The sequence below is a fragment of the Triticum dicoccoides genome, chromosome 2A, assembly GCF_002162155.2.
Source record: "Triticum dicoccoides isolate Atlit2015 ecotype Zavitan chromosome 2A, WEW_v2.0, whole genome shotgun sequence".
In the NCBI taxonomy this organism is placed as follows: Eukaryota; Viridiplantae; Streptophyta; class Magnoliopsida; order Poales; family Poaceae; genus Triticum; species Triticum dicoccoides.
This window is the reverse complement of record NC_041382.1, coordinates 675,574,879-675,600,643: the sequence shown is the minus strand read 5'-3', so window position 1 is coordinate 675,600,643 and position 25,765 is coordinate 675,574,879. Positions and strand designations below refer to the sequence as shown.

General features: G+C 44.0%; 1 pseudogene; it reads right to left on the bottom strand.

Moving 5' to 3' along the window:
• Nucleotides 1-14,006: 14,006 nt before the first annotated feature.
• On the bottom strand, nucleotides 14,007-16,852 carry LOC119356157 (annotated as a pseudogene).
• Between the last annotated feature and the right edge of the window lie 8,913 nt (nucleotides 16,853-25,765).

Sequence of the window (25,765 nt, the reverse complement as noted above, 5' to 3'; positions counted from 1 at the left end):
AGGTTATTATTGTTAGAGATAAAATTAGTTTATAATCAAGGGGTTCTCATACATCCACAACATACATTCAGGTGTGTCGGTAGACGAAGAAAACACTAGCGGAAAATGGAAAGTAAAAACCATAAACTCAAAATTGTTTCAAGAAATAAGAAGCCCGTGATCCATTTGGTGTTTATGTTTCCACACATGCAACGGAGTTTTTCTCTAAATCTCATCTTCAAGAACCAATGCGATTATAGCACAAAAAACAAACTTTAATATTGACATGGAAATATAATAGCACATATATTATTGTCTCTATGGCATATTTCCAACACTATGTTGAGTGTTCGACGTAAGGAGTGATCAACAGAAAAGCTCCATATATTTCAGTCTCAATGCCTCTCAGCTAGTCCGGAATAAAATGAACTAAACCCCGAGTATTCATCTCAAGGCGTTTACAGACAGTGTCTTGGGTTCCCGATGATAATTTGTCAAGTCACAAGTGGCAGCTTTAACCATATTGGCGAAAGGAGTCTTGGTAAGATGCGGGGTTGGTCGGAAAGAAACCTTGCCTGGGCCGGTAGAGAAGCTCTTCTAAAGTCAGGTTTTTTCAGGCCATCCTATTATATAGCATGAGTTGTTCAACTAACAAAAAAAGTTTGTAGACATCAACATCAAGCATGGCAAAAATATTGGTGGAGCAGCTCCATTGAAAAAAGATCCTTACAATGGCTATCTTGTGAGAAGCTTGTAGCACTAAAGGCAAAGAGTGGCATGGATTTTTGAGATTTCGAAAAAAAATCAATCTAGCCATTCTTGGCAAGAATGGCACCTCTTGAGCCATCCGGGGTCCCTATGCTTGAGAGTATTGAAGGAAAGTATTTTCATTATTGTGATTTTAGGCAGACACATGCCCCATTGCCAGCTTCATCAACTTGGACAATTATAACTGGACGAGTAACGCTGCCTGTGGGATTGATGAAACGAGTTAGCAACTACTCGACAAATCCTTCCAGGAAGACCAATGGATCCCCACGGAATCTACTTTTAAGCCTATGGGGCGCCTTGGCAATGATCCATTGATGTATGTCTGAGATCTCATTGTGCTCTCATGTGTTGAAATGAGAAACATGCTCTAGAGGAAGGGATGGTAGTAGGAACTTTATCGTGGCAATCATAGCTATGGTATGCTCTTTGGAAGCTCAAAGTCCTATGAAAAGTTCATGGTTTTTTGGATAGTACTAAGGGGAATTCTACTTGATTATGCCACTTTGAAAATATCATCATATCAAGCAAAATCAAAAGATGTGATCGTTGTGAAGCAATGGACGAAGATCTGATGCGCACCCTTGTGTCTTGTTCCCATGCCAAAAACTATTGGGTAGCAGCCAAAGAGGAACTTGATGTCAAACTATCTCGTGGAGGTTTTCTGATTCTGATAGAAACAAAATCATAACCGCGATGCACCCTATCTAGACATCTTGGAACAGATGGACGCATGATCAGGAGAACTTTCATCCTATCTAGGCTATCAAGTGGGTATGATCTTGTTGGAAATATGCCCTAGAGGCAATAATAAATTGGTTATTATTATATTTCCTTGTTCATGATAATCGTTTATTATCCATGCTAGAATTGTATTGATAGGAAACTCAGATACATGTGTGGATACATAGACAACACCATGTCCCTAGTAAGCCTCTAGTTGACTAGCTCGTTGATCAATAGATGGTTACGGTTTCCTGACCATGGACATTGGATGTCGTTGATAACGGGATCACATCATTAGGAGAATGATGTGATGGACAAGACCCAATCCTAAGCCTAGCACAAAGATCGTGTAGTTCGTATGCTAAAGCTTTTCTAATGTCAAGTATCATTTCCTTAGACCATGAGATTGTGCAACTCCCGGATACCGTAGGAGTGCTTTGGGTGTGCCAAACATCACAACGTAACTGGGTGGCTATAATAGTTCACTACAGGTATCTCCGAAAGTGTCTGTTGGGTTGGCACGAATCGAGACTGGGATTTGTCACTCCGTGTAAACGGAGAGGTATCTCTGGGCCCACTCGGTAGGACATCATCATAATGTGCACAATGTGATCAAGGAGTTGATCATGAGATGATGTGTTACGGAACGAGTAAAGAGACTTGCCGGTAACGAGATTGAACAAGGTATCGGGATACCGACGATCAAATCTCGGGCAAGTATCGTACCGCTAGACAAAGGGAATTGAATACGTGATTGATTGAATCCTCGACATCGTGGTTCATCCGACGAGATCATCGTGGAACATGTGGGAGCCAACATGGGTATCCAGATCCCGCTGTTGGTTATTGGCCGGAGAGGTGTCTCGGTCATGTCTGCATGGTTCCCGAACCCGTAGGGTCTACACACTTAAGGTTCGATGACGCTAGGGTTATAGGGAAAGTATGTACGCGGTTACCGAATGTTGTTCGGAGTCCCGGATGAGATCCCGAACATCACGAGGAGTTCCGGAATGGTCCAGAGGTAAAGATTTATATATGGGAAGTCCTGTTTTGGTCACCGGAAAAGCTTCGGGTCTATCGGTGACGTACCGGGACCACCGGGAGGGTCCCGGGGGTCCACCAGGTGGGGCTACCTGCCCCAGAGGGCTGCGTGGGCCAAGTGTGAGAGGGGACCAGCCCCAGGTGGGCTGGTGCGCCCCCCCCCCCCCACCAGGGCTCAAGGCGAAGAGAGAAGGGAAAAGGGGGAAACCCTAGGCTCAGATGGGCTAAGGCCCACCTAGTGGTGCGCCCCCCCTCTCTCCCCCCTTGGCCGCCCCCCTAGATGGGATCTAGGGCTGGCCACCACCCCTAGGGGTGGAAACCTAGGTGGGGGCGCAGCCCCTCCCCTCCCCCTATATATACTTGAAGTATGGGGCTGCCCAACACGTGTGATTTGCTCTCCCAGCCCTACCTCTCTCCCTCGTCGTCTCTCGTAGTGCTTGGCGAAGCCCTGCTGGAGTCCCGCGCTCCTCCACCACCACCACGCCGTCGTTCTGCTGCTGGATGGAGTCTTCCCCAACCTCTCCTTCTCCCCTTGCTGGATCAAGGTGTAGGAGACGTCACCGGGCTGTACGTGTGTTGAACACGGAGGTGCCGTCCGTTCGGCACTAGGATCATCGTGATTTGGATCACGACGAGTACGACTCCATCAACCCCGTTCACTTGAATGCTTTCGCTTAGCGATCTACAAGGGTATGTAGATGCACTCTCCTTCCCCTCATTGCTAGATTACTCCATAGATTGATCTTGGTGATGCGTAGAAAATTTTGAATTTCTGCTACGTTCCCCAACAATGGCATCATGAGCTAGGTCTATGCGTAGTTTCTATGCACGAGTAGAACACAAGTTGTTGTGGGCGTCGATTTTGTCAATTTGCTTGCCGTTACTAGTCTTATCTTGATTTGGCGGCATCGTGGGATGAAGCGGCCCGGACCGACCTTACACGTACTCTTACGTGAGACTTGTTCCACCGACTGACATGCACTAGTTGCATAAGGTGGCTAGCGGGTGTCTGTCTCTCCCACTTTAGTCAGATCGGATTCGATGAAAAGGGTCCTTATGAAGGGTAAATAGAAATTGGCATATCACGTTGTGGTTTTGGCGTAGGTAAGAAACGTTCTTGCTAGAAACCTATAGCAGCCACGTAAAAACTTGCAACAACAATTAGAGGACGTCTAACTTGTTTTTGCAACATGTGCCGTGTGATGTGATATGGCCAAAAGGATGTGATGAATGATATATGTGATGTATGAGATTGATCATGTTCTTGTAATAGGAATCACGACTTGCATGTCGATGAGTATGACAACCGGCAGGAGCCATAGGAGTTGTCTTAATTTATTTATGACCTGCGTGTCAACATAAACGTCATGTAATTACTTTACTTTATTGCTAAAGCGTTAGCCATAGTAGTAGAAGTAATAGATGACGAGACAACTTCAAGAAGACACGATGATGGAGATCATGATGATGGAGATCATGGTGTCATGCCGGTGACAACGATGATCATGGAGCCCCGAAGATGGAGATCAAAAGGAGCAAAATGATATTGGCCATATCATGTCACTATTTGATTGCATGTGATGGTTATCATGTTTTACATCTTATTTGCTTAGAACGACGGTAGCTTAAATAAGATGATCCCTCACTAAAATTTCAAGAAAAGTGTTCCCCCTAGTTGTGCACCATTGCGAAGGTTCATCGTTTCGAAGCACCACGTGATGATCGGGTGTGATAGATTCTAACGTTCGAATACAACGGGTGTAAGCCAGATTTACACAGCAAAAACACTTAGGTTGACTTGACGAGCCTAGCATGTACAGACATGGCCTCGGAACACGGAAGACCGAAAGGTCGAGCATGAGTCGTATAGAAGATACGATCAACATGAAGATGTTCACCGATGTTGACTAGTCCGTCTCACGTGATGATCGGACACGGCCTAGTTGACTCGGATCATGTTTCACTTAGATGACTAGAGGGATGTCTATCCGAGTGGGAGTTTATTAAATGAACTCAATTATCATGAACATAGTCTAAATTGTCTTTGCAAATATGTTGTAGATAAATAGCTCACGTTGTAGCTCCCTGTTTCAATACGTTCCTAGAGAAAGATTAAGTTGAAAGATATTGTAAGCAATGATGCGGACTGGGTCCGTAGTCCGAGGAGTGTCCTCACTGCTACACAGAAGGCTTACGTCTTTGATGCACAGCTCGATGTGCAAACCCCTACCACGTCGTCTGTGGATGTTGTGAGCACCTGACAGACACGTCCTGATGACTACTTGATAGTTTAGTGCACCATACTTTACGGCTTAGAATCGGGATTCCAATGACGTTTTAAACGTCATAGAACATATGAGATGTTCCAAGAGCTGAAATTGGGATTTCAGGCTCATGCCCGTGTTGAGAGGTGTGAGACCTCTGACAAGTTCTTTTGCCAACAAGATGGAGGAGAATAGCTCAGCTAGTGAGCATGTGCTCAGAATGTCTGGGTGCTACAATCACTTAAATCAAGTGGGAGTTAAACTTCCTGATAAGATAGTGATTGATAGAGTTCTCTAGCCACTATCACTAAGCTACTAGATCTTCGTGATGAACTATGACATGCAAGGGATGGAGTTGATCCCGGAGCTGTTCGCGGTGCTTAAGACCGCAAAAGGTAGAAATCAAGAAGGAGCCTCAGGTGTTGATGGTTTAATAAGACCACTGGTTTCAAGAAGGGCAAGGGCTAGAAGGGAAACTTCATGGATGGCAAATCAGTTGCCGCTCCAGTGAAGGAACCCAAGGTTGAACCCAAACCCGAGACTAAGTGCTTCTATTGTAAGGGGAACGGTCACTGGTTTCAAGAAGGGCAAGGGCTAGAAGGGAAACTTCATGGATGGCAAATCAGTTGCCGCTCCAGTGAAGGAACCCAAGGTTGAACCCAAACCCGAGACTAAGTGCTTCTATTGTAAGGGGAACGGTCACTGGTAGCGGAATTACCCCAAATGCATGGTAGATAAGAAGGCTGGCAACTTCAACAAAGTATATACGTGTTATTAATGTGTACCTCGCTAGTACTCCTGGTAGCACCTGGGTATTGGATACCGGTTCAGTTGCTATTACTGGTGACTTGAAGCAAAAGCTACGGACTAAATGGAGACTGGCTAAGGGCGAGGTGACGATGTGTGTTGGAAGTGTTTCCAAAGTTGATGAGATCACCATCGCACGCTCCATCTGCCTTCGGGATTAGTATTGAACCTAGATAAATGTTATCAGGTGTCTACGTTGAGCATGAATATGATTAGATCATGTTCATTGCAATACGGTCATTCATTTAAGTTAGAGAATAATGGTTATTCTGTTTACATGAATGATACCTTTCATGGTCATGCACCCTATGTGAATGGTTCACTGAATCTCGGTCGTGGTAATACACATGTTCACGCCAAAAGATGTAGAGTTAATAATGATAGTACCACTTTCTCGTGGCACTGCCGCTTAGGTCATATTGGCGTAAGATGCATGAAGAAACTCCATGTCGATGGATGTTTGGAGTCACTTGATTTTGAATCGCTTGACACATGCGAGCCATGCCTCATGGGCAGGATGACTAAGACCCCGCTTTCAGGTACAATGAAACAGGCAAGTGACTTGTTGGAAATCATACATGCTGATGCGTGTAATCCAATGAGAATTGAAGCGTGTGGTGGATATCGCTATTTTCTCATCTTCACTGACGATTTGAGTAGATACAGGTATATTTACTTAATGAAGCACAAGTCTGAAACGTTTGAAAAGTTCAAGCAATTTCAGAGTGAAGTTAAGAATCATCATAACAAGAAGATCAAATTCCTACGATCTGATCAATGAGAATATCTGAGTTATGAGTTTGGCAAACACTTAAGACATTGTGGAATTGTTTCACAGTTGAAGCCACCTGGAACACCACTGGGTTATGGTGTGTCCGGACGTCGTAATCGAACCTTATGAGATATGGTGCGATCTATGATGTCTCTTATCAATCTACCATTTTCATTTTGAGGTTATGCGTTAGAGACACCTGCATTCACTTTAGATAGGACACCATCTAAGTCCGTTGAGACGATGTCGTATGAACATTGGTTTGGCAAGAAACCAAAGTTGTGGTTTCTTAATGTTTGGGGCTGCGATGCTTAAGGCTTCAGCCGGAGAAGCTCGAACCCAAAGCGAACAAACACATCTTCATCGAATACCCAAAGGTGACAGTTGGGTACACCTTCTATCTCAGATCCGAGGGCAAATTGTTTGTCGCTAAGAACGGGTCCTTTCTCGAGAAGGAGTTTCTCTCTAAAGAATTGAGTGGGAGGAAGATAGAACTTGATGAGGTTGTCGAACCTTTACTTCAACCAGAGAGTGATGCAACACAGAAAGACGTTTTCTGTGGCACCTACATCTGTTGAATAGGAAGTTAATGATAGTGATCATGAAGCTTCGGATCAAGTTGCTATCGAACCTCGTAGGTCGACAAGGATATGTACTACTCCTGAGTGGTACGGTGATCCTGTCTTAGATGTCATATTGTTGGACAACAATGAACCTACGAGCTATGGAGAAGCGATGGTGGGCCCGTATTCCGACAAATGGTTAGAAGCCATGAAATCCGAGATAGGATCCATATATCAGAACAAAGTATGGACTTTGGTGGACTTGCCCGATGATCGGCAAGCCATTAAGATAAATGGATCTTTAAGAAGAAGACGGACGTGGGCGGTAATGTTACCGTCTATGAAGCTCGACTTGTGGGAAAGAGTTTTTTCACAAGTTCAAGGAGTTGACTACGATGAGAATTTCTCACCCGTAGCGATGCTTAAGTCTGTCAGAATCATGATAGCATTAGCTGTATTTTTCGATTATGAAATCTTACAAATGGATGTCAAAACGAGTTTTCTTACCAGTTTTCGTAAGAAAAGTTGTATGTGATACAATAAAAGGTTTTGTCGATCCTAAGGATGCTAAAAGGTATGCTGGCTCCAGCAATCCTTCTATGGGCTAGAGCAAGCATCTCGGAATCGGAATATATGCTTTGATGGAGTGATCAAAGCTTTTAGGTTTATACAATGTTTGCTAGAAACTTGTATTTACAAGAAAGTGAGTGGGAGCACTACAACATTTCTGATAAGTATATGTGGATGACATATTGTTGATCCGAAATAATGTAGAATTTTTGGAAAGCATAAACGGTTGTTTGAAGAGTGTTTTTCAAAGGAAGACCTGGATAAAGCTGCTTACATATTGGGCATCAAGATCCATAGAGATAGATCAAGATGCCTGATGGTACTTTCAAAGAACGCACACCTTGACATGTTTTGAAGGAGTTCAAAATAGATCAGTCAAAGAAGGGGTTCTTACCTTACCTGAGTTGTAAGGTGTGAAGTTGAGTAAGACTCAAAGATTGACCACGGCAGAAGAAAGAGGAAGGACGAAGGTTGTCCCCTATGCTTTTGTCATAGGCTCTATACGGTATGCCATGCTGAGTACCGCACCTGATGAGTGTCTTGCCACATGTCTGGCAAGAGGGTACAAAGGTGATCTAGGAGTAGATCACCAGATAGCGGTCAAAATTATCCTTAGAGGAATAAGGAAATATTTCTCGGTTATGGAGGTGATAAAGAGTTCGACATAAAGAGTTACGTCGATGCAAGCTTAACACCTATCCGGATAGCTCTGAGTAGAGATACCGGATACGTATAATAGAGCAACAATTTGGAATAGCTCCAAGTGGAACGTGGTAGCAGCATCTACGATATAAAGTTTTACGAAATACATAGGGATCTGAATATGGCAAGACCCGTTGACTACAACCTCTCTCACAAGCATAACATGATCAAACCCAGAACTCTTTGAGTGTTTATCACATAGTGATGTGAACTAGATCATTGAGTCTAGTAGACTCTTGGATGTTGGTCACATGGTGATGTGACCTGTGAGTGTTAATCACATGGTGATGTGAACTAGATTATTGACTCTAGTGCAAGTGGGAGACTGTTGGAAATATGCCCTAGAGGCAATAATAAATTGGTTATTATTATATTTCCTTGTTCATGATAATCGTTTATTATCCATGCTAGAATTGTATTGATAGGAAACTCAGATACATGTGTGGATACATAGACAACACCATGTCCCTAGTAAGCCTCTAGTTGACTAGCTCGTTGATCAATAGATGGTTACGGTTTCCTGACCATGGACATTGGATGTCGTTGATAACGGGATCACATCATTAGGAGAATGATGTGATGGACAAGACCCAATCCTAAGCCTAGCACAAAGATCGTGTAGTTCGTATGCTAAAGCTTTTCTAATGTCAAGTATCATTTCCTTAGACCATGAGATTGTGCAACTCCCGGATACCGTAGGAGTGCTTTTGGTGTGCCAAACATCACAACGTAACTGGGTGGCTATAATAGTTCACTACAGGTATCTTCGAAAGTGTCTGTTGGGTTGGCACGAATCGAGACTGGGATTTGTCACTCCGTGTAAACGGAGAGGTATCTCTGGGCCCACTCGGTAGGACATCATCATAATGTGCACAATGTGATCAAGGAGTTGATCACGAGATGATGTGTTACGGAACGAGTAAAGAGACTTGCCGGTAACGAGATTGAACAAGGTATCGGGATACCGACGATCAAATCTCGGGCAAGTATCATACCGCTAGACAAAGGGAATTGAATACGTGATTGATTGAATCCTCGACATCGTGGTTCATCCGATGAGATCATCGTGGAACATGTGGGAGCCAACATGGATATCCAGATCCCGCTGTTGGTTATTGGCCGGAGAGGTGTCTCGGTCATGTCTGCATGGTTCCCGAACCCGTAGGGTCTACACACTTAAGGTTCGATGACGCTAGGGTTATAGAGAAAGTATGTACGCGGTTACCGAATGTTGTTCGGAGTCCCGGATGAGATCCCGGACATCACGATGAGTTCCGGAATGGTCCAGAGGTAAAGATTTATATATGGGAAGTCCTGTTTTGGTCACCGGAAAAGCTTCGGGTCTATCGGTGACGTACCGGGACCACCGGGAGGGTCCCGGGGGTCCACCAGGTGGGGCTACCTGCCCCAGAGGGCTGCGTGGGCCAAGTATGAGAGGGGACCAGCCCCAGGTGGGCTGGTGCGCCCCCCCCCCCCACCAGGGCCCAAGGCAAAGAGAGAAGGGAAAAGGGGGAAACCCTAGGCTCAGATGGGCCTAAGGCCCACCTAGTGGTGCGCCCCCCTCTCTCCCCCCTTGGCCGCCCCTAGATGGGATCTAGGGCTGGCCGCCACCCCTAGGGGTGGAAACCTAGGTGGGGGCGCAGCCCCTCCCCTCCCCCTATATATACTTGAAGTATGGGGCTGCCCAACACGTGTGATTTGCTCTCCATGTTGGCGCAGCCCTACCTCTCTCCCTCCTCGTCTCTCGTAGTGCTTGGCGAAGCCCTGCTGGAGTCCCGCGCTCCTCCACCACCACCACGCCGTCGTGCTGCTGCTGGATGGAGTCTTCCCCAACCTCTCCTTCTCACCTTGCTGGATCAAGGTGTAGGAGACGTCACCGGGCTGTACGTGTGTTGAACACGGAGGTGTCGTCCGTTCGGCACTAGGATCATCGGTGATTTGGATCACGACGAATACGACTCCATCAACCCCGTTCACTTGAACGCTTCCGCTTAGCGATCTACAAGGGTATGTAGATGCACTCTCCTTCCCCTCGTTGCTAGATTACTCCATAGATTGATCTTGGTGATGCATAGAAAATTTTGAATTTCTGCTACGTTCCCCAACAGATTTATCGGTGTTGAAATGCCTCAAGATCAACGACGTGTCCGTGTAGGCTAGTGTTGGCGGCGGCCTAATCCAAGATGATAGAAATCAATACGGGTGGATCCACTCATTCTGGTGTTCGAAATGGAGGGCAAGGAGGTGTCACGAGATCTCACCTCTCTGTTCAGGGAGCTTGCAATATTATTTTTCCAAGTATCTCCGATCCTTTCATCGTCGAGGTGCTAGCTTCCCGAGAAGATGTTATATTTGCACACTTGAGGGGCTTCTCGCATGTGGTGATGAAAGTAGATTGTTTCGAGATTGTTAACTACTGGTCTTCGTTTCACAATTCTAGATCAATTGTGGAGCGTGACTTCGAAGAAATAGGGAGAGGTGTTCCGTATTTGCATCCTTCTCGATTCATCATGTCATGACTCATAAGTGAAGTTAACATTCCAGCAAACATATGTGCCAAACACGCTACTGGTCTGAGTAGTTCTGGATGCTGGTTGATGAACCCTCAAATTTTCTGGTTAGAAACCTTGTGGCCAGGGACGGAGCTTCCTTGTAAGCAATGGGTTCAGTAGACCCCAATGAAAACAGAAAACCCTTCACTAATTTAGTATTAATCATCGTTTATTTATAGAAGATGACCACATTGTCATAGACATGACCCCATTAACTTTTTTCTAGCTTTGTCCCTGCTTGGCAGGTTGTAACCGAATTTGGACTAAGCAATAAAGATTCTTGTGTTTCGTGTGATTTTTTTTTTTGCCGGGTACACTTTTTTGCAGGAAAGGTAGAGTACACTTCATTGACAAGTGATGGGTCGGCCTGGCAAATATTTCCCGTATTTGAGCATGCACAAACACGAAGTTCAGAATGAGGGCCTTCCAGTCACCAAAACAACAACATATTATTCTACAAAGTTGTTATTACAAAAGCCCAATCCCTATTTGGCGGTTTAGGCGCCGTTTTATGCTGCTCCCCCCCTCTATCCTGGGCTTGACCTATTTACAATTTTTTGGAGGCTTCAAAAAAATTTCTTGTGGTGAGGGGATTTGAACTCAAACCATGAGGTTTAGTACCAGACCAAGTAACCAACTCGTATAGCTAACATCCTGTGCCCCTTTTGCTATTTCGTACTACGTCTTTCGTGTGCGCGCACAATCTAGTTTCTTTTCTTTCTTTTTCTATTTTTTTTATTTTTTTCTTGTTCCCTTTCCTTTTCATAGTTTAAAATATGATAATTTTTCAAATTCATGAATATATTTTTGAAAATACGTGTTTTCCTCAATTTCGTGCACTTTTTAAATAAATTCATGAACTTTGTTGAAAATTTGTGAATTTTTTTTAACTCTTGATTTCTTGGTATTTCGAAATCAATGATTGTTTTCCAATTTCGTGAACTTTTTTCGGACTTGTTTCAAATTTCACGAAATTTTTCTAAACTCGTGTACTTTTCTTGTTCATGATTTTTTTTCAAATTGTACGGTTTTTTTGAACTTGTGAACTTTTTGGAGCACGTGAACTTTTTTGAGTTCATGAACTTGTTTCAAATCCTGTGATTTCTTTTTTTTAAAATTGTGATCCTTTTAATTTTTTACAAATCTCCTCAAGTTCTTAGTTTTTCAAATTTCGTGAAGTTATTTTCAAATATTTGAATTTTTTTCATATTTTGTGAAAAAATGATGATTTTTTCTAAATTTGTGATTTTTTCAAATTCATGAATTTTTTTCAAATTCATAAAAAAATCAATTTGTATGAACCTTTTTGAATTTATGATTTCTTCAAGTTCACTTTTTTATTGTGTTTTTTCCATTTTTATCCTAAAATAATACGCATAATAGAATGGGTATATATACTTCTACATGTTAATGTTGTACTAAAACAAGGGTTAAATAGAGTATTTTCCTCAAAGCGGACAACAAAGTGAGTTCTCCCTAGTGATTATTGTCTAAGGCACCGAATAGGAGCTCCCCTACAAAGGCCACGACAACAAAAAGTATTGTGAACATGTTTTTTGAATTTTAGAACACTTTTTGAAAACGTGAACATTCTTTGAATATGTGCCCCTTTCAAAAATGAGAATTTTTTTTGAAATTCACAACAAATTTTTAAAACATTAACATTTTGAGATTTGTGAACAAATTTTAAATTGAATATTTTTTGTTTGAAATTCTTAAAAATATTTGGGAACACAAACATTTGTCGGAATTGTCAAACATTTTTTGAAAACATGAACATTTTTTAAATATATGAACAAAAGGTTGATTTTTTTAAAAAAAATAGTGATTTTTTGAAACAAAGAAAAAAGAAACAGGAAACGGAGAAAAAATGAAAACCAAAAAACACTTAAAATAACCAACAGGAAAAAGAAAGCCGGCTCATGAACTTTCCCAAAATCAAGAAAAAACGGATTGGAACCTTCGGAAGGTTCCCACAACTGTACCCTCTCGCAGAATCTAAATAGCCGGCTAGTAACACATTGTAGGTGAGTCTCTCGCTTGTGTGAAAAAGTTGCGAAATCGCTAATTGAGAAGTACTCCTTTCAAATATCACCCCAACCTCCCTAGGTTGTGATAAGTGAAACGCTGCATGTGCGCCACTTGTCGCAACCTATGAGTTTTTCCTATTTTTGTAGATCCGTTTATTAAAAATGTTTTATCTCTTAAATCATGCGTTCAAATCTCGAATTGTTATTACCGTTGGATTTCTCACGTCGAGATCTTCGAAACTAAATCCCATGACGATAGATTTTGACGAACTATTTTTCTTCACGAAAAAAATAGACGAAAAAAATCAAACAGAAAAATCGAACCGGGAGCACTTTTTTCCCCTTTCCGGAAGCCGTTTCCGAGAGGCAAGGCCATGCCTCTCGCGGAAACAAGCGTGTCTCTCGCGAAAGCAAAACCAAGCCTCTCACAAAAAAAGGAAGACAAAACACATTTTTTTTCATTTCCAAGCCGTGCCTCTTACGAAAGAAATAAAGAGAGAAAACATGTTTTTTTCTATTTCCGAGAGGCACGGCCGTGCCTCTCACGGAAGCAAAACCGGGCCTCGCGCAAGTAAACCATGGCTCTTGCTCTCGCAAAAAAGAGAAGAGAAAACGCGTTTTTTTCCGTTTCCGATTGGCACGGCCGTGCCTCTCATGGAAGAAAAAAAAGTGAAAATGCATTTTTTTTCTGTTTCCGAGAGGCACGGCCATGCCTTTCGTGGAAGCAAAACCATGCTTCTTGTGGAAGCAAAACCGTGCCTTTTAAGGAAAAAAAATGTGTTTTTTTATTTCGAGAGGTACGGCCGTGCCTCTCACGGAAGGAAAAAAGTGAAAACTTATTTTTTTTTTCCGTTTCTAAGAGGCGCGCCGCGGAAGCAAAACCATGTCTCTCGTGAAAGTAAAACCGTGCCTCTTAAGGGAGGGAAAAAACGTGTTTTTTCATGCAATTTTTTTGAGTTTTTTATAAAAGCTAAGAAAGACCGGCGAAAAATCGAAAAGTTTAAAAAAACCCGGGAAAACCCCACTTAAAAGCCGAAAACGCGTGCGGAAAAAATAAAAAATAAATCCAAAGGGAGCGTCTAGGACGCGACACATGATGGCGGTTGAGAGCGCGTCGAGTGGCATGCTCTCAGCCCCACCGTAATTGATCTTTGCGCGGCTCCTGAAGAAAATTGCTCGCGAAAAGTTAGCATTTTGACGCAACAAGCGTCAGTTAGAAAATTCGGTTCCCATCGGCCCAAACAGCAACATATATTATTCTGCGAAGTTGTTACCACAAAAGGCCATGGCCACAAACATGCTCGATAGTGCACTTCATAGGTGGGTGCCAAAGGAAGTGGCCTAGTGCCCATATGAATTCGTGGTACTGCCGTTTGTCAAGTGCTCGAATTTAACATTGCCTGACAGTATTTCCTCCACGGCTTTCTGAAAACAGAGCAACAAGTCAGTGATACCCACACACCAACAAACAGCGAGCGTGGGTGGCAGAAGTTCAAAGGAATCCATAGTAAGACATTCGTACCTCGATACATGTCAAAGTATACTGGACGTCACTATCTGAAATTTGGTAGTGAATGACAAGTCTGACGCTGCAGATTGAGAGAGTTCAAAATGCAGGGTTAAAACTTAATGCATCTGACGCTGCAGATTAAGGGAGTTCAAATGGAGTGTTATAAAACTTAGAAGTTAGTATGAAGCAAAGCATACATCATACTCCGTATGAAATAAGACCGAGTTTCTTTTTGATGCAGTCTGAAGTTTTTATTTTAGTTAGGGGCCAATGCAGGCATAAGGATGCTTATACTGAGCAGCTGAGCTTGACAATACTATACTAAGCAGATAAAAAAAGCAGTTGAGCAAACTGAATTGAACCTCTTGGAGCTTCCTGGCATCGCAAGCACATTTCGCCGTTCCAGGAGTTGACACAGTTTGTCAGATGTTATGCGTGGATCCGCGATATCAAAGAATACCTAGAGAATACACCACAGGGGTTTAGGAATATGATCTTGGAAACATATTAGAAAATATCAGACTCAATAGATGGACTAGCAGGCTAACCATATTGGTCTCCACTGAGGTTAAATCAACTGTAAACTGTTTAATTTTCTTCAGTCCATCTGAACAATTGGACAAGACAAGCAGATTCAGGGGTGTATTACTTGTGATAAAAATGGAAGAAGTGTGAATCCTCATGGAAAAGATCATATGAGACCTGCTAAAACTTTAGCCTTCCTATGGTCATCGGCAAGCTTGGCTACGTTGTCGCGAACTGCGACATAGGCAGCAGCACAGAGAACTCCGACCTGCCTCATTCCACCACCTAGTGTCTTCCTAAGAATCCTAGCCTGAAAGTATTCTTCAGATTTCCGTTACATGTTCTCTTAAGCAGCTTATTAATAAACTTAGTAGTAGCAGAATGTCCATTGTCACCTTGTCTATGAAGGCCTTAGAACCAACAATAACTGATCCAACAGGAGCACCTAAACCTTTCGATAGGCATACCGAAACTGAGTCAGCAGCTCTCACAAGCCTATCAACAGGAACTCCAAGTGCCTGACACGACAACAACAGTGATGGAAAATGTCAGGAGAAGATATGAAAACTTGGTTCTTGGTCATGCCGGTTTATTGCTCACATGCTACTTACCACGGACGCGTTAAGATACGAGCTCCGTCGATATGAAGCTTCAAGCCATGGCTTTGAGCAACTTCGCCAACCTTGTCGGTGTATTCTACAGACAGACACTTTCCACCAGATCTGCAGCAGCAACAAGAAGAAAATATCAACTGGGGGGTAACCACGACACTGCCATCCCGATCAGTAACATGAGCAACATGTATGAGAGCAACTCACTCACCTTCCATGCGTGTTCTCCAGGCAGATGAGCCTGGTGGTGGGATAATGCAGCGCCCCCGCCCCTACATGATGCCTGATCGCAGCTACGATCATGTCAATGTCCATGGTGCCGTCAGGATCGTTTCTGACGGTCCTGGGGTGGACGCCGCCGATGGTGGAGATGCCTCCGTTCTCGCACATGTGGATGTGGGAGGTGTCCCCGAGGATGACCTCGCTGCCCCTGGTGTCGCAGTGCGTGAGGACGGAGACCAGGTTGCCCATGGTGCCCGACGGCACGAACAGGGCGGCCTCCTTGCCCGTGATCCTGGCCATCTCCGCCTCGAAGCGCTGCGCGGTCGGGTCCGCGCCCAGGACGTCGTCGTCCACCTCCGCCGCGGCCATGGCGGCACGCATGGCCTCGGACGGCTTGGTGACCGTGTCCGAGCGGAGGTCCACCACCTTGGTCACCATCCTGCCTGCGTACCTGTAGCTCGAGCTCACGCTTCAGCAGGAACACGTAGTGCTCTGTCAGCTGTGCAATTTACCCTCGGGGACAAATGCGTTATTGCGAAATCCACATCTTGCTGCACTGTGGTGTGGTGGAAAGTGGAAACTGGCTACTCCTAGTGTCCCACACGCAAGCGGTGAAAACTGAAACGAGGAGGGCCAAAAAGGAGACGCCATTTTTACATCGCACAGGACAAGATCACAAGAGTGCCTTAGGACGCAGCAGACACGAGCACCACAGTGGAGGACCCCAGGAAGGATACATACAACTCTACTGGTCCAACAACCACAAACTTTGGCGCCTTTTGGGGGGCCATGCGCCCATGCATGCATGTCACGCGTTTCCTCGGAGATTTTTGAAGAGCGGCGAGAGGATAAGCGCTCGGCGGCTCCAAGAACAATGGATCTACCGAGGGTTGGAAGGGAAGGGAAGGGGGGCAAAATAACATAGCACCGCGCATCGCAAGGTAAGTACAGTATCATTCAGGAACAAGAACTTACTGCACGCGTTCATCGTCGATTCGTAAAGCAACAAAACTTGGTAAAAGAGGATGAAGAGGGGGATCTGAGGAACTGCGCACCAGAATCCGTGGATCAGATGGAGCCCCAGCCGAGGCGGATGGGAATGGCAGCCGCGGTTGGGCCAGAGAAGATGAGTGGGGAGGAGAGTGGTCTGGCTTTGGTGCCGTCGTTGCCACTGCGGTGCGGAGTCGCGCTTTATACGGAGTAGATGACAAAGCTAGGTTAGGTGCCGCCTGAGGAAGAAGTGCTGGACGAGACGACATAACACCATCTTCAATAGTTCCAAAAAAAAAAACTATTTGAAGGCATGAATGGCAGCAAAAAAAAACTCCCCAATAACCACCTTTTCTCCCACCTAAGTAATACTATTCGATTATTGGAGATGAACCCTTTCACATATTTCCAATAACCCAGTCCCTAGTACCCAACCTGACCTTAAGGGCCCGCTGCGGGCCCTTAAGGTTGGCGGTGGCATGCCGGGCGACGGCAATGATGCGATGGTGGTTGGTGTCGGGCAGCGGTGGCCCGACGGCTGGTGGCAGCATTCGACGGCGATGTGTGGTGGTGGTGGCGCGATGGTCTAATGGCGGCCCAACGGCTGGTGGCAGCGTTCGACAACGACACGTGGTGGTGGGGCGATGGTTTGATGGCGGTCCGGCGGGATTCAGTGACAGCGTGCTGATGTGGCTTGTATTGGAGAGGATATTAGGAGAGGGTCAACTCGCATAATACCAAAAAAATTGAGGAAGGAAGCTGTTGGAGATGCTCTAATGGCATCTCCAATGCAGCTCACCAAATTGTTTCTATATGTTTGGACCGTGAACACTTTTTAGGCTTCCAACATGGCGGTCATTTTGGGCCTCCGAAATCATCAGGTCGGCCGTAAATCGGGAGGTGGTTTGGGGGAGTTCGGGTGTTCGCCATATCGGTGTGCAACAACCCAGTTCCTCCCAAAAACCCTGACTATCTTTAGAACCATTGCCCCATTCACACTATTGAGCGGCTACCCGCCTACCCTCATTGAATCTCCATCACTCTGCCTAACGCATTTATGGTTGGGCAGCCGGCGAGCCACCCAAGGAGCCTACCTCTTTGTCGTCATCCGTGCCTTCATAGTTCGTCAGCTGTCATTCGCCCTCTGTCGTCACCATGGTGCAGGCAAATATTACATGGTATAGGCCGATGTCACCAAATCGCAGCAGAGTCCACACCATGGACGCCCGACACCAGGCCCGCATTGAGGTGGGCCAACCTTCGAGCTCTCAGGAGCTGAGCTTGCAGGAAGAGAAGATGGACGAGGAGGATAAGGGCGACCCCATCGCAGTGGCAGAGGTCGCGGAGGAGGAGAAGGCGATGGTCATCGATGCAACGGCTCTAGGCGGCAGGGCGAACACGCCCTTCTCCATGGCGGAGGTAGAGGAGCAAGTCCATCTCGCACTCCTGGAGGAGCAGCACGCGTACATGATGCAAAGGGAGGTGGACCGCACGGATGCCGCTGCCATCACGATGCTCCTCGCTAATGCGGAAATCATCAACGAGAAACAGGAGGTGCTCACTTATGTACACAGGTCATGTGCGGTCAACCGTGAGATCCACTGGCTTCCCATGAACAAGGCACGACATCAGGATCTTTGAGGAGCTCAAGACTGATGACAATGAGGAAATGGAGCAGCATGGCGATGATGCCATAGAGGCACATGTCAGGTGCTCCGACGAGTTTGCGCGAGCAGCCAACGATGATGAGGCCTTCTACTCCAGTGCGAGTGTCATCAACCTCACCAACACACATCGGTATCATTCATTTGGAGACGGCTAACATCGCCAAACCGAAGATCGTCTCCTCCACTAGAAGGAAAGGTACTACCCTAGGTACTAGTGCTACTCTTGATTCTCCTATTGATTATAATCAACTTGTGACACCATCACAATCACCTTCACATACACATATTCCACTCTATGCTATGTCACATATAGTTGATTCTGCTTATGCTTCCGATGAAAATTATGATGATGCTTAGATGCTAGATTGCTAAAGTTGAAGAACTTGAGAACGCTGAGAATTTTGAAACATCACCTATCACACCTACTGAAAGATATAATCCTGAACTACCCACAAAACCTATTATACTACATGAAGAATTCTCTAGAGAATTTATAGCTTATGACATTGAAGGTGGGATAGATGGTATGATTGAGTTATTTAAGAAAAGAGCTCTAAAAGATATGATTATTCCTAATGATAGATTATGTGCTTCACTTATATACATTAAAGATGATGCTTATGAATTCCGTGTTGATCCTTAAATTCTTGCTCTAGTAGATTTCATGCTTTCTATAGTCATAAAGATGAAAAGGGCTATTGATCGTATCAATAAGATTCTTTCTATCGCTAATATCTTTGCTAAGGAAATATGAATAGAAGTTATATTATGCTCAAGATATTTCCCATACCACTAAAATATGAAGCTAAAACTTGGTATAATAACTTGAGGCCTAGAAGCATCACTAGCTTGTAAGAGTCTTTTACTGCTTTATGGACAAGTATTTCCCTTTGCATATGAGACATGCAGCCTTGCATCATGTCTATAACCTTACCCAACTTGAGGAAGAGAGCCCAACTCAAGCTTGGGGGTGTGAGTTAGAAAGTAATGATCCTAATCATCCTATCAAGGATTATGAATTGCTTGATATATTCTATAGTGCTTTAACCCTTGAATCTAGGACATACCTAGGTAGTTGTGTAGGAAATATTTTCAGGGGAAGGATATTGCATGGAGCTAAGGAATTATTGGATAATATAACAAAGAATCATAATGAGTGCAATATTATTGAGCCTCCACAAGCACCTACTCCAAAGAATAGGGGAATGCTTTTTTAAGTCCAGAAGATATGGAAGAAGCCAAGAAATGTGCAAAAGAGAAGGGTATTAAAGTCTACAATGTTAAAAGATACCTCCAATTGAATGTTTATGCGAGCTTATTACTCCATGCCTTATGGTAGAGGTGCACTCTCTTTATAGGTTTGATGAAGGTGATATCCCTTATAATAAGTCTCCTAGTCAATGCTTAGAAGAAATTGATAATTTCTTGGTTAAACAACATTGCTTTGAAATGTAATTACGAATGCAACTACAAAAAAATACTAACATAATTAGAAACTTGCATGTTGTCCCATTATAACCCACTAATGATGTTAAAGGTATTTTTAAGCATTGTACTATGATACAAACTCAACTTGAACAAGTTACTAAGGCTCAACAAGATTTATTGCTTAACATATCTAAAAATGCTAAGAAACATGATGTTTATGTCATTTGTACTAGAGGAGGTGCCACCACTCAAGAACCTTTATATCCAGAATAGAACCTTAAAAGAATAAAAAAAGATTATCAAGGAGTAAATGGTAGTCATCCTAGTTCTCCTAGAAAGGAAAAGAAAAAGGAAAAAAACTAAAATTGTTGAGAATTCTAGAGAACCTGACAATGATTAAGAAAGTGAACGTAAAGAGAATCCTAATGGCATATCTATCTCTGATGCTGAAACCCAGGACGAGAAAGAACAGGAACCCATCTAGGAAAATAATAATGATACTATCCCTAATGTAGAGGAAATTGAAAAGGAAGAGAAGGAAGTAGAACCACGCATACAAAAAGATGATCCTCCTCAAACAAAAAACGTGATAAAAGGGAGGGAGCTTCTAGGAAACATGGTAGAGAATAGTGCCTTGGACAAAAGTCCTTGCCATTTCCTAGTGAATCAGAAAAAGTTAAAGAGAATGAACACTTTATTGAGTTTTCTTAATTACTAAGATCATTATTTTTGCAAATTCCTTTAACTAATGCAATTAACATTCCTCCTTACTCCATGTATATGAAAGATATTGTCACTAATTATGGATGTACGAGCTTTCATCCACCTGCCGGATATCTGAACCCTAAGCCGGATTTCCGGCTGAGGTGTCTAGTAGGTTCATAAATTATGGTTAGAGGTCCGGCCCCATATTGGATGTCTGGTCCCTCCTTCATCCGTAGGATGTTTGGACCCCTGCCGGAAATCCGACTTTGGGGTCCATTAGCTTGGGATATTTTTGCCAGATGTCTGACCTCCTCCCGGATATACATGCACTCATGCTTGGGTCAGATGTCCAAACAAGTTGTTGAATGTCCGGGTGAAAGGACATGCGGTGCCCCCATGTGGTTTTGGTAATTAATGACATTCTCTATGGACTAATGGTTGCATTGAGTTATATTTGAAGGATTTTTCCATAGGCATTTCTTGAAGTCCATGTGTTGGTTTCAAGGAGTTTATGGGTTGACCAAGGTGCTATTAAGGAATTATCCAAAGATTGGTCATGTGAGTGTTGAGCTTATTGCAAGCATGTCTTAAAGAAGAAGATTGTGTGATCATTCATGTTTACCTTCAAGACATCATCCAAACAAAGAGAGTTGGAAAGATTCAAGGTTGATCAAGACTAAGTCAAGAGTGAATCAAGTTGATCAACTCACAAAGAGTAGAAGATGTACCGAGAGGGATCAAGTGATCTCATGATATGGTAAGCATTGTCCATTGCACTTTGTGTACTAACCCATGGTCTATGTGAGAGTCTATGTGGAGTTAGGTACGTATCCATGGGCTTGCGTCAAGAGGATGATATCATACAACCCATGGGAAGGATGACATCAAGTGGTGATCGTCATCAAGATTGCCGTGTGCAAGTTCAAGTGGAGAATCACGAAAAGATCAAGTGCTTGAAGCTTGCCATCCATTGTGGTTTCAATGGACTTGTGAAGATGTGCCGAAGAGTGGCTCACCCATAGTGGAGTATGGGGGAGCAATCATCTAGTCTCCATCGACCCAACGCAATCAAGAAAGGTGGTCCATCTTGAGGAGGACAAGATCGTCATCATCTAGCTCAAGTGGATCAGGTGCAAGGCAAAGGTTTGCCCTTTATAGGTTTTCTATTTTACCGGTCTCATGGTGGTAGTTGGGAGACCGCGTTATAGGATCGATAGCCGTACTATCAAGGGGGGCTCTCAAGTGAGTAGCTTGATCGTATCGTTCGTCGAGAGCTCAAACCATTGCATCCTTGCATCATGTGTCTTGGTTCTTGTTTGGTTCTCTTTGTGAGTCTTAGAGCTTATGGTCATCTTGATGACAAGCTTGAGTTCATCGAAAACGGAGTTTGCATGGGTCTTCTATGATGTTTTCGGTGTTGAAGGTTTTATCGGTCTTATCCGAGAAAGGGTACTCACCATTTTCTTTTGGGCCTTTTCTCATTTGCTTCTTATTGGTATTTATATCAAGATTGTGTTAGCCCTTGTCGCTAGCTTTCCAACAAACTTGGTTTCGTCGAATTCGGAGTCCGTTTGCAGAAGTTGTATCAGTTTTGGTGTTCTGAAAAGGCTGCAGCGGTACTACCGCGGACAGGAGCGGATGTAATTTTTTACTACCGCTCTTGGGAGTGGTACTACCGCTTGGAGCAGTACTACCGCGGCTACTTCCGTGGCTACTTCCGCTCGGGACCAAAAACTCGTCACAAGTCCAGCGGTGGTAGGCACGGATGTAATTTTTTAGTACCGCTCGCAAGCAATAGTACCGCTACCCTTAGCAGTAGTACCGCTACCCCTAGCGGTAGTACCGTGAGGTCAAGCAGTACTACCACTCCGACGGTTCTTCTGGCTTTTTTGCCTCCTCGCCGTTGTGTTTCAAAGGGCTACTACTGCCCTAGCGGTAGTACCACTCCTTGGAGCGGTAGTACCGCTCGGTGCGGGCTGTGAGCATAGCGGTTGGATTTTTCCCCACCTATAAAAGGGGGTCTTCTTCCCCAATGAACCTTATCCTTTGAGCTCGTGTTCTTCCCCCATTGTTGACCTTCTTCGAGCTTGCTAACTCTCAATCCCTCCATGGATTCTTGCTAGTTTTTGAGGGAAAAGAGAGAGGAGATATAGATCCATGTTTCCACCAATCACTTTCTCCTCTAGGTGAGGGGAACCCCTTGGATCTAGATCTTGGAGTTCTTGGTGTTCTCCTTCTTGTTCTTCCTCTCATTTTCCTCCCTAGCATTAGTTGCTTTGGTGGGATTTGAGAGAGAAGGACTTGGGCACTCCGTGTGCCCTTGTCATTGCATTTGGTGCATCGGTTTGAGTTCTCCACATGATACGTGGAAGTTACAAGTTGAGAAGCTTATTACTCTTGGGTGCTTGGTACCTTTGAGCTTGCTCCTCTTGGGTGCTTGGGCGCCCTAGATGGTTGGTGGTGTTCGGAGCTCAATCATTGTGGTGTAAAGCTTCGGGCAAGCGTCGGGGTCTCCAATTAGGTTGTGGAGATCGTCCCGAGCAATTTGACGGGTACCGGTGACCGCCCCCAAGGGTTGCCAAAGTGTACGGGTTCAGTGACCGCCCCCAAGGGTTGTCATTTGTACGGGTTCGGTGACCGCCTTCAAGGGCCCCTTAGTGGAATCACGGCATCTTGCATTGTGTGAGGGCGTGAGGAGATTACGGTGGCCCTAGTGGCTTCTTGGGGAGCATTGTGCCTTCACACCGCTCCAAACGGAGATTAGCATCCGCAAGGGTGTGAACTTTAAGATACATCGTCGTCTTCGCGTGCCTCGGTTATCTCTTACCCGAGCCCTTTACTTATGCACTTTACTTTGTGATAGCCATATTGTTTCTTGTCATATATCTTGCTATCACATAGTTGTTTATCTTGCTTAGTATAAGTTGTTGGTGCACATAGGTGAGCCTAGTTGTTGTAGGTTTTGCGTTTGACAAATTAACCGCTAGGTTTATTCCGCATTTGTTCAAGCCTAAACTGTAATTATTTTAAAGCGCCTATTCACCCCCCCTCTAGGCGACATCAACGATCTTTCACCGGGCCCTCTATGTTGGTCCCTATTCTTCATGTGCATGCGTTTGTAATCTTCCTAGCCGTCAGATGTCCGTCCCGACACAATTGATACATCCATTTTGCATCATATTTTCCTACTATTATTTTTATTGTTTTGAAACTATATTCCACTTTATGATGCAATTCTAATGCATTTTCTCTCTTAAAATGCGAGATACACCAAAAGAGGGAGATTGTTGGCAGCTGGAATTCTGACCTGAAAAGGCTACACTAGAGATAGCTATTCCGTGGAGCTCAAAATGATGTGAAAACCTAGGGAAAATTATTTTGGAATATATAAAAATACTGGAAGAAAGAAGTACTAGAGAAGACCCTCGATGGGGCCACAAGTCAAGGGGCGCGCCATGGTGACTTGTGGGCTCCACCGAGGCTCACTAATTCCCACCTTCTCCTATATGAAGCCATTTACCCTAGAAAAAAATAGAGAGGACTTTCAGGACTAGCCGCCACCGTCTCGAGGTGGAACCAGAGGTTGAGCACTTTTTCTCTCCGGCGGAGCGATTATGTTGGGGATACTTCCCTCCAGGAAAGGGAAATCGAAGCCATCTTGATCAGCAATACTCCTCTCATCATGGTAGGACTCATCTCCGTCAGCATATTCACCAACACATATCATCTCTAAACCCTAGTTCATCTCTTGTATTCAATCTTTATATCAAACCTCGGATTGGTACCTGGTGGTGCTAGTAGTGTTAATTACATCTTGTAGCTGATACTATTCGGTTTACTTGGTGGAAGTATGTTTAGATTGTTAATCACATATTTAATTATATCCTCTGATCACGAACACAGTTATGCTTTGTGAGTAGTTCTATTTAATTTGTTCTTGAGGACATGGGAGAAGTCTTGTTACTAGTAATCATGTGAAGTTGGTTTTCGTATATGTTATGTTGTTCTTCCTCTAGTGGTACCGTGTGAACGTCGACGGCATGACACTTCACCATGTTCGGGCCTAGGGGGAGGCATTGTGGAATTAGTTTGTATATGATGGGTTGCGGAGTGACGGAAACCTAAACCCCAATTTATGAGCTATTTCGTAAGGAGTTGTTTTGGATCCTTATGTTTAATGATATGGTTAGGTTTATATTAATTCTTATCTTGTATTTGCGGATGCTTGCATGGAGGGGATAATCATAAGTAGGTTGTTTGTTCAAGTAAGAATAACACCTTAGCTCCGGTCCACCCACATAGCAATTTATCAAAGCAATGAACGCGAGTCAACGAATGATGGTGAAAGCAACTAGATGAATTCTCGTGTGCCCTCAAGAGCGCTTTAATCACTATAAGAAGTTCCTCCGGCTTGTCCTTAGGAATAATAAGGATTGGGCCACCCTGCTGCACCTTGTTACTTTGGTTACTTGTAACTTGCTATCAATCATCTTGCTATCAAAACTATCTTACAAGACTGGCAAGAAATACATTGCTAAAAACCGCTTATCGATTCCTTCCGCTCCTTGTATGGTTCGACACACTTATCGAAAGGACTACGGTTGATCTCATATACTTGTGGGTCATCAAAAGTCACTACTCAAAAATGGCTAGTTTCTTGGCTTGCTATATATACCCCTCTACCACTCCGATAGAGGGTTGACCACTTCATTTGAGCAAACCCTATAACACAAAAGTGCCCCCTGTCTCCCCTCTTCACCAAATCCTAGATTCCAGCGGGATTCTTGGGAGTTCTTGAAAGATATTCCACCAAGTGATAGATCCACTCCTTCCCTATCTCTTGACCAAAGGAAATCGTAATTTGAGCAAGTCTTGAGCTTTTCACCATTTATCGTGTTACTCTTGGAGGTCGAAGACTCCTATGTGGTAGGAGCTCTTCGGTGAGGAAACGATTGTTGTGATTCACCCTGAAAAGTTTGTGAAGGTTTCGAGACCACCTCAAGGTCTACCAATAATGGTTTAGAAACGCATTCGTTGTGATATCTCAAAGAAAATATGGTGAGCTTTCGTGGTGTTGGTGTGCCTTCATAGTAACACACATCCCTTCAATGGTGACTAGGTTCCCTTCAAGGAAGTGAACATCATGATACATCCTCGTCTCTGGAGTTTCGGTAATCCATAGCCCTAAGTCCTTCCTTGTAATTTGACTATCTATTTGTTGTTGTTGATTATACTGCTAGCTCCGGAATCGCTCTTGCAATTGTTGGAACCACTTTCATATTTCGCATTATTGTCTAAAACTGCTAAGTAATAATTAAAAATTATAATTGCAC